This window comes from Triticum urartu, chromosome 2 (assembly GCF_003073215.2).
Source record: "Triticum urartu cultivar G1812 chromosome 2, Tu2.1, whole genome shotgun sequence".
Classification (NCBI taxonomy): Eukaryota; Viridiplantae; Streptophyta; class Magnoliopsida; order Poales; family Poaceae; genus Triticum; species Triticum urartu.
The window spans coordinates 699,234,718-699,243,062 of NC_053023.1; positions in this window are offsets into that span (position 1 = coordinate 699,234,718).

The window sequence follows — 8,345 nt, forward strand, 5'->3', positions numbered from 1 at the left end:
GTATGGTAGGTTGACTATTGTCCTAATGTTTTCTAAAGCTTATGTAAGTAAGATGCTATCCTACGGAGCGATGTTTGGAGGGACACACCTATATGAGCCTGACTGCTGGTCACAGTCTATGAGATTGTGGTGATTTCTAGTAAGCTTATGAATAGGCCAGGAGTGTGACTAATATGCTCCACCCGAGCGGGTTGGCCTTCGGCAGTCTAGTACTAGTAAGACATGTGGTGAAACTTCTTTACGTCAAACTGACAATTCAAGGCATGGTACATTGTTCAGTTCTAAAGGAGCGTAGCTATTTGCACTAGGTGGAGTTCAATCTTAATAGGTCTCCACTGATATGCTGGTATATCAAAATAGTGTTTGGAACAACGGACAAAAATGGGCCCTTTAGATCTGATGGGGGATTGTTGAAATATTAGCGTAGGCCTTGGGCCCATCTAACAATTTCAGAATCTGTAAGAGCCCATGTGGGTTATATTGCACTAGGTGTAGTGGGATGTTTAGTCCTACCTTGCTAGTTAGAGAGGAGTTGGACCTCTTTATAAAGGATTTTTTTCCGCATGCTATTGGAGCTTGAGAAGAGAAGTGGTTCCCGTGCGCTCCTCCTTGGCCGTCTGCCTCGCCACGCTTCATCACAACACGTCGCGTCGCGGATTGCGGGAATGAGCCTAGCCGAGCTCACACCTATGCGCTTATTTTTGACGGTCAGGAACGAAGAGTTTTTGACAGCTGGGCCACGATCTGAGACGTCGGATCGTGAGCTGTCACCAACTCGGACGTGGGTCTAGCCCACGTCTCTTCATGCGGCCGCGCCTATATATGCGAGGCGTCTACCAACCCTAGCCGCCACGCAAACCAGATCGCATCTACATCGTTCCATTGCTGTTGTTGCCGCCGGCGACTCCATCCCGTTCATCGTGTACACGGTTAACGGGAGAGGAGGCCTCCGAAACCCCGCCTCATCGGATCCTGTACGGGAGAGGGGCGATTAGGTTTTTGGGGAGCGACTGCGACTGCTTGCCTCTGATCGATTACTTCCTCTACATCTGCATCACCTTCGTCATCACCATGTCCACCGACGCTAAACGTGTCGCCGCCCACATGCTCGAAGCCGAGACGAAGGCCGCCGAGGACGCTGCTGCTGCGACCTCTGCCTGGCTGATTGGAGAGCATAACTCATTTATCTCGCTCCTACTAATTTGTTGGGTAACGTAGTAATTTCAAAAAAAATTCCTACGCACACGCAAGATCATGGTAATGCATAGCAACGAGAGGGAAGAGTGTTGTCTACATACCCTCGTAGACCGGCAACGGAAGCATTGACACAACATAGAGGAAGTAGTCGTACGTCTTCCCGATCCGACCGATTCAAGTACCGAACGTACGGCACCTCCGAGTTCTGCACACGTTCAACTCGGTGACGTCCCTCGAGCTCCGATCCAGCAAAACGTTGAGGGAGAGTTTCGTCAGCACGACGGCGTGATGACGGTGATGATGTTCTACCGACACAGGGCTTCGCCTAAGCAGCGCTACGATATGACCGAGGTGGAATATGGTGGAAGGGGGCGCCGCACACGGCTAAGGAACGATCACGAAGATCACTTGTGTGTCATGGGGTGCCCCTTTGCCCCCGTATATAAAGGAGGGAGAGGGGGAGGTGCGTCCGTCCCTAGGGTGCGCCTGGAGGAGTCCTACTCCCACCGGGAGTAGGAGTAGGACTCCCTCCTCTTGCCTTGTTTGGAAATGGAAGGGGAAAGGGAGAAAGAGGAAAGGGGGGCGCCGCCCCCCCCTTCTTTGTCCTATTCGGACTAGGGGGGAGGGGGCGTGCGGCCTGCCCTGGCCGGCCCTCCTCTTCTCCCTTATGGCCCATGTAGGCCCAATAACCCCCGGGGGGGTTCCGGTAACCCCCCGGTACTCCGGTAATATCCCGATTTCACCCGGAACGTTTCCGATATCCAAATATAGGCTTCCAATATATCAATCTTTATGTCTCGACCATTTTGAGACTCCTCGTCATGTCCGTGATCACATCAAGGACTCCGAACAACCTTCGGTACATCAAAACACAAAAACCCTAATTACGATCGTCACCGAACTTTAAGCGTGCGGACCCTACGGGTTCGAGAACTATGTAGACATGACCGAGACACATCTCCGGTCAATAACCAATAGCGGAACCTGGATGCTCATATTGGCTCCTACATATTCTACGAAGATCTTTATCGGTCAGACCGCATAACAACATACGTTGTTCCCTTTGTCATCGGTATGTTACTTGCCCGAGATTCAATCGTCGGTATCTTAATACCTAGTTCAATCTCGTTACCGGCAAGTCTCTTTACTCGTTCCGTAATACATCATCCCGCAACTAACTTATTAGTTGCGCTTGCAAGGCTTGAGTGATGTGCATTACCGAGAGGGCCCAGAGATACCTCTCCGACAATCGGAGTGACAAATCCTAATCTCTAAATACGCCAACCCAACAAGTACCTTCGGAGACACCTGTAGAGCACCTTTATAATCACCAAGTTACGTTGTGACGTTTGGTAGCACACAAAGTGTTCCTCCGTTAAACGGGAGTTGCATAATCTCATAGTCATAGGAACATGTATAAGTTATGAAAAAAAGCAATAGCAACAAACTAAACGATCAAGTGCTAAGCTAACGGAATGGGTCAAGTCAATCACATCATTCTCCTAATGATGTGATCCCGTTAATCAAATGACAACTCATGTCTATGGTTAGGAAACATAACCATCTTCGATCAACGAGCTAGTCAAGTAGAGGCATACTAGTGACACTCTGTTTGTCTATGTATTCACACATGTATTATGTTTCCGGTTAATACAATTCTAGCATGAATAATAAACATTTATCATGATATAAGGAAATAAATAATAACTTTATTATTGCCTCTAGGGCATATTTCCTTCAGTCTCCCACTTACACTAGAGTCAATAATCTAGATTACATAGTAATGATTCTAACACCCATGGAGCCTTGGTGCTGATCATGTTTTGCTCGTGGAAGAGGCTTAGTCAGCGGGTCTGCAACATTCAGATCCGTATGTATCTTGCAAATTTCTATGTCTCCCACTTGGACTAAATCCCAAATGGAATTGAAGTGTCTCTTGATGTGCTTGGTTCTCTTGTGAAATCTGGATTCCTTCGCCAAGGCAATTGCACCAGTATTGTCACAAAAGATTTTCATTGTACCCGATGCACTAGGTATGACACCTAGATCGGAAATGAACTCCTTCATCCAGAATCCTTCATTTGCTGCTTCCGAAGCAGCTATGTACTCCACTTCACATGTAGATCCCGCCACGATGCTTTTTTTAGAACTGCACCAACTGACAGCTCCACCGTTCAGTATAAACACGTATCCAGTTTACGATTTAGAATCGTCCGGATCAGTGTCAAAGCTTGCATCAACATAACCATTTACGATGAGCTCTTTGTCACCTCCATATATGAGAAACATATCCTTAGTCCTTTTCAGGTATTTTAGGATGTTCTTGACCGTTGTCCAGTGATCCACTCCTGGATTACTTTGGTACCTCCCTGCTAGACTTATAGCAGGGCACACATCAGGTCTGGTACACAGCATTGCATACATGATAGAGCCTATGGCTGAAGCATAGGAAACATCTTTCATTTTCTCTCTATCTTCTGCGGTGGGTTGAACATTAAGTCTTACTCAACTTCACACCTTGTAACACAGGCAAGAACCCTTTATTTCCTTGATCCATTTTGAACTTCTTCAAAACTTTGTCAAGGTATGTGCTTTGTGAAAGTCCAATTAAGCGTCTTGATCTATCTCTATAGATCTTAATGCCCAATATGTAAGCAGCTTCACCGAGGTCTTTCATTGAAAAACTCTTATTCAATTATCCCTTTATGCTATCCAGAAATTCTATATCATTTCCAATCAATAATATGTCATCCACATATAACATTAGAAATGCTACAGAGCTCCCACTCACTTTCTTGTAAATACAGGCTTCTCCAAAAGTCTGTACAAAACCAAATGCTTTGATCACACTATCAAAGCGTTTATTCCAACTCCGAGAGGCTTGCACCAATCCATAAATGGATCGCTGGAGCTTGCACACTTTGTTAGCTCCCTTTGGATCGACAAAACCTTCTGGTTGCATCATATACAACTCTTCTTCTAGAAATCCATTCAGGAATGCAGTTTTGACATCCATTTGCCAAATTTTATAATCATAAAATGCGGCAATTGCTAACATGATTCGGACAGACTTAAGCATCGCTACGGGTGAGAAGGTCTCGTCGTAGTCAATCCCTTGAACTTGTCGAAAACCTTTCGCAGCAAGTCGAGCTTTGTAGACAGTAACATTACCTTCAGCGTTAGTCTTCTTCTTGAAGATCCATTTATTCTAAATTGCTTGCCGATCAACGGGCAAGTCAACCAAAGTCCACACTTTGTTCTCATACATGGATCCCATCTCAGATTTCATGGCTTCTAGCCACTTTGCGGAATCTGGGCTCACCATCGCTTCTTCATAGTTTGTAGGTTCATCATGATCCAGTAGCATGACTTCCAGAACAGGATTACCGTACCACTCTGGTGCGGATCTTACTCTGGTTGATCTACGAGGTTCGGTAGTAACTTGATCTGAAGTTTCATGATCATTATCATTAGCTTCCTCACTAATTGGTGTAGGTGTCACAGAAACCGGTTTCTGTGATGTACTACTTTCCAATAAGGGAGCAGGTACAATTACCTCATTAAGTTCTACTTTTCTCCCACTCACTTCTTTCGAGAGAAACTCCTCTAGAAAGGATCCATTCTTAGCAACGAAAGTCTTGCCTTCGGATCTGTGATAGAAGGTGTACCCAACAGTTTCCTTTGGGTATTCTATGAATACACATTTATCCGATTTGGGTTCGAGCTTATCAGGTTGAAGCTTTTTCACATAAGCATCGCAACCCCAAACTTTCAGAAACGACAACTTTGGTTTCTTGCCAAACCACAGTTCATAAGGTGTCGTCTCAACGGATTTTGATGGTGCCCTATTTAACGTGAATGCAGCCGTCTCTAAAGCATAACCCCAAAACGATAGCGGTAAATCTGTAAGAGACATCATAGATCGCACCATATCTAGTAAAGTACGATTTCGACATTCGGACACACCATTACGCTGTGGTGTTCCGGGTGGCATGAGTTGCGAAACTATTCCGCATTGTTTCAAATGTAGACCAAACTCGTAACTCAAATATTCTCCTCCACGATCAGATCGTAGAAACTTTATTTTCTTGTTACGATGATTTTCAACTTCACTTTGAAATTATTTGAACTTTTCAAATGTTTCAGACTTATGTTTCATTAAGTAGATATACCCGTATCTGCTTAAATCATCTGTGAAGGTGAGAAAATAACGATATCCGCCACGAGCCTCAATATTCATTGGACAACATACATCTGTATGTATGATTTCCAACAAATCCGTTGCTCTCTCCATAGTACCGGAGACTGGCGTTTTAGTCATTTTGCCCATGAGGCACGGTTCGCAAGTACCATGTGATTCCAAAAGTCCATCAGTATGGAGTTTCTTTATGTGCTTTACACCGATATGACCTAAACGGCAGTGCCACAAATAAGTTGCATTATCATTATCAACTCTGCATCTTTTGGCTTCAACATTATGAATATGTGTATCACTATTATCGAGATTCATCAAAAATAGACCACTCTTCAAGGGTGCATGACCATAAAAGATATTACTCATATAAATAGAACAACCATTATTCTCTGATTTAAATGAATAACCGTCTCGCATCAAACAAGAACCAGATATAATGTTCATGCTCAACGCTGGCACCAAATAACAATTATTTAGGTCTAAAACTAATCCCGAAGGTAGATGTAGAGGTAGCGTGCCGACTGCGATCACATCGACTTTTGGAACCATTTCCCACGCGCATCGTCACCTCGTCCTTTGCCAGTGTTCGCTTAATCCGTAGTCCCTGTTTTGAGTTGCAAATGTTAGCAACAGAACCATTATCAAATACCCAGGTGCTACTGCGAGCTCTAGTAAGGTACACATCAATAATATGTATATCACATATACCTTTGTTCACTTTGCCATCCTTCTTATCCGCCAAATACTTGGGGCAGTTCCGCTTCCAGTGTCCAGTCTACTTGCAGTAGAAGCACTCAGTTTCAGGCTTAGGTCCAGATTTGGGTTTCTTCTCCTGAGCAGCAACTTGCTTACTGTTCTTCTTGAAGTTCCCCTTCTTCTTCCCTTTGCCCTTTTTCTTGAAACTGGCGGTCTTGTTGACCATCAACACTTGATGCTCCTTCTTGATTTCTACCTCCGCAGCCTTTAGCATTGCGAAGAGCTCGGGAATTGTCTTATCCATCCCTTGCGTGTTATAGTTCATCACGAAGCTCTTGTAGCTTGGTGGCAGTGATTGAAGAACTCTGTCAATGACACTATCAACAGGAAGATTAACCCCCAGTTGAGTCAAGTGATTATGATACCCAGACATTTTGAGTATATGTTCACTCACAGAACTATTCTCCTCCATCATGCAGCTATAGAATTTATTAGAGACTTCATATTTCTCAATCCGGGCATTTGCTTGAAATATTAACTTCAACTCCTGGAACATCTCATATGCTCCATGACGTTCAAAACGTCGTTGAAGTCCCGATTCTAGGCCATAAAGCATGGCACACAGAACTATTGAGTAGTCATCAGCTTTGCTCTGCCAGACGTTCATAACATCTGGTGTTGCTCCAGCAGCAGGCCTGGCACCTAGCGGTGCTTCCAGGACGTAATTCTTCTGTGCAGCAATGAGGATAATCCTCAAGTTACGGACCCGGTCTGTGTAATTGCTACCATCATCTTTCAACTTTGCTTTCTCAAGGAACGCATTAAAATTCAACAGAACAACAGCACATGCCATCTATCTATAAATAAACATAGACAAGCAAGATACTATCAGGTACTAAGTTCATGATAAATTTAAGTTCAATTAATCATATTACTTAAGAACTCCCACTTAGAAAGACATCCCTCTAATCTTCTAAGTGATCACGTGATCCAAATCAACTAAACCATAACCGATCATCACGTGAAATGGAGTAGCTTTCAATGGTGAACATCAATATGTTGATCATATCTACTATATGATTCACGCTCGACCTTTCAGTGTTCCGAGGCCATATCTGCATATGCTAGGCTCGTCAAGTTTAACCTGAGTATTCTGCGTGTGCAAAACTGGCTTGCACCCGTTGTAGATGGACGTAGAGCTTATCACACCCGATCATCACATGGTGTCTGGGCACGACGAACTTTGGCAACGGTGCATACTCAGGGAGAACACTTCTTGATAATTTAGTGAGAGGTCATCTTATAATGCTACCGTCAATCAAAGCAAGATAAGATGCATAAAAAGATAAACATCACATGCAATCAATATAAGTGATATGATATGGCCATTATCATCTTGTGCTTGTGATCTCCATCTCCGAAGCACCGTCATGATCACCATCATCACCGGCGTGACACCTTGATCTCCATTGTAGCATCATTGTCGTCTCGCCAATCTTATGCTTCCACGACTATCACTACCGTTTAGTAATAAAGTAAAGCATTACATCGCGATTGCATTGCATACAATAAAGCGACAACCATATGGCTCCTGCCAGTTGCCGATAACTCGGTTACAAAACATGATCATCTCATACAATAAAATTCAGCATCATGCTTTGACCATATCACATCACAAAATGCCCTGCAAAAATAAGTTAGACGTCCTCTACTTTGTTGTTGCAAGTTTTACGTGGCTGCTACGGGCTTAAGCAAGAACCAATCTCACCTACGCATCAAAACCACAACGATAGTTTGTCAAATAGGCTCCGTTTTAACCTTCGCAAAGACCGGGCGTAGCCATACTTGGTTCAACTAAAGTTGGAGAGACAGTCGCCCGCAAGCCATCTGTGTGCAAAGCACGTCGAGGGAACCGGTCTCGCATAAGCGTACGCGTAAGGTTGGTCCGGGTCGTCTCGTCCAACAATGCTGCCGAACCAAAGTATGACATGCTGGTAGGCAGTATGACTTATATCGCCCACAACTCACTTGTGTTCTACTCGTGCATATAACATCAACATAAATAACCTAGGCTCGGATGCCACTGTTGGGGAACGTAGTAATTTCAAAAAATTTCCTACGCACACGCAAGATCATGTGATGCATAGCAACGAGAGGGGAGAGTGTTGTCTACGTACCCAACACAGACCGACTGCGGAAGCGCTGACACGACGTAGAGGAAGTAGTCGTACGTCTTCACGATCCAACCGATCAAGCA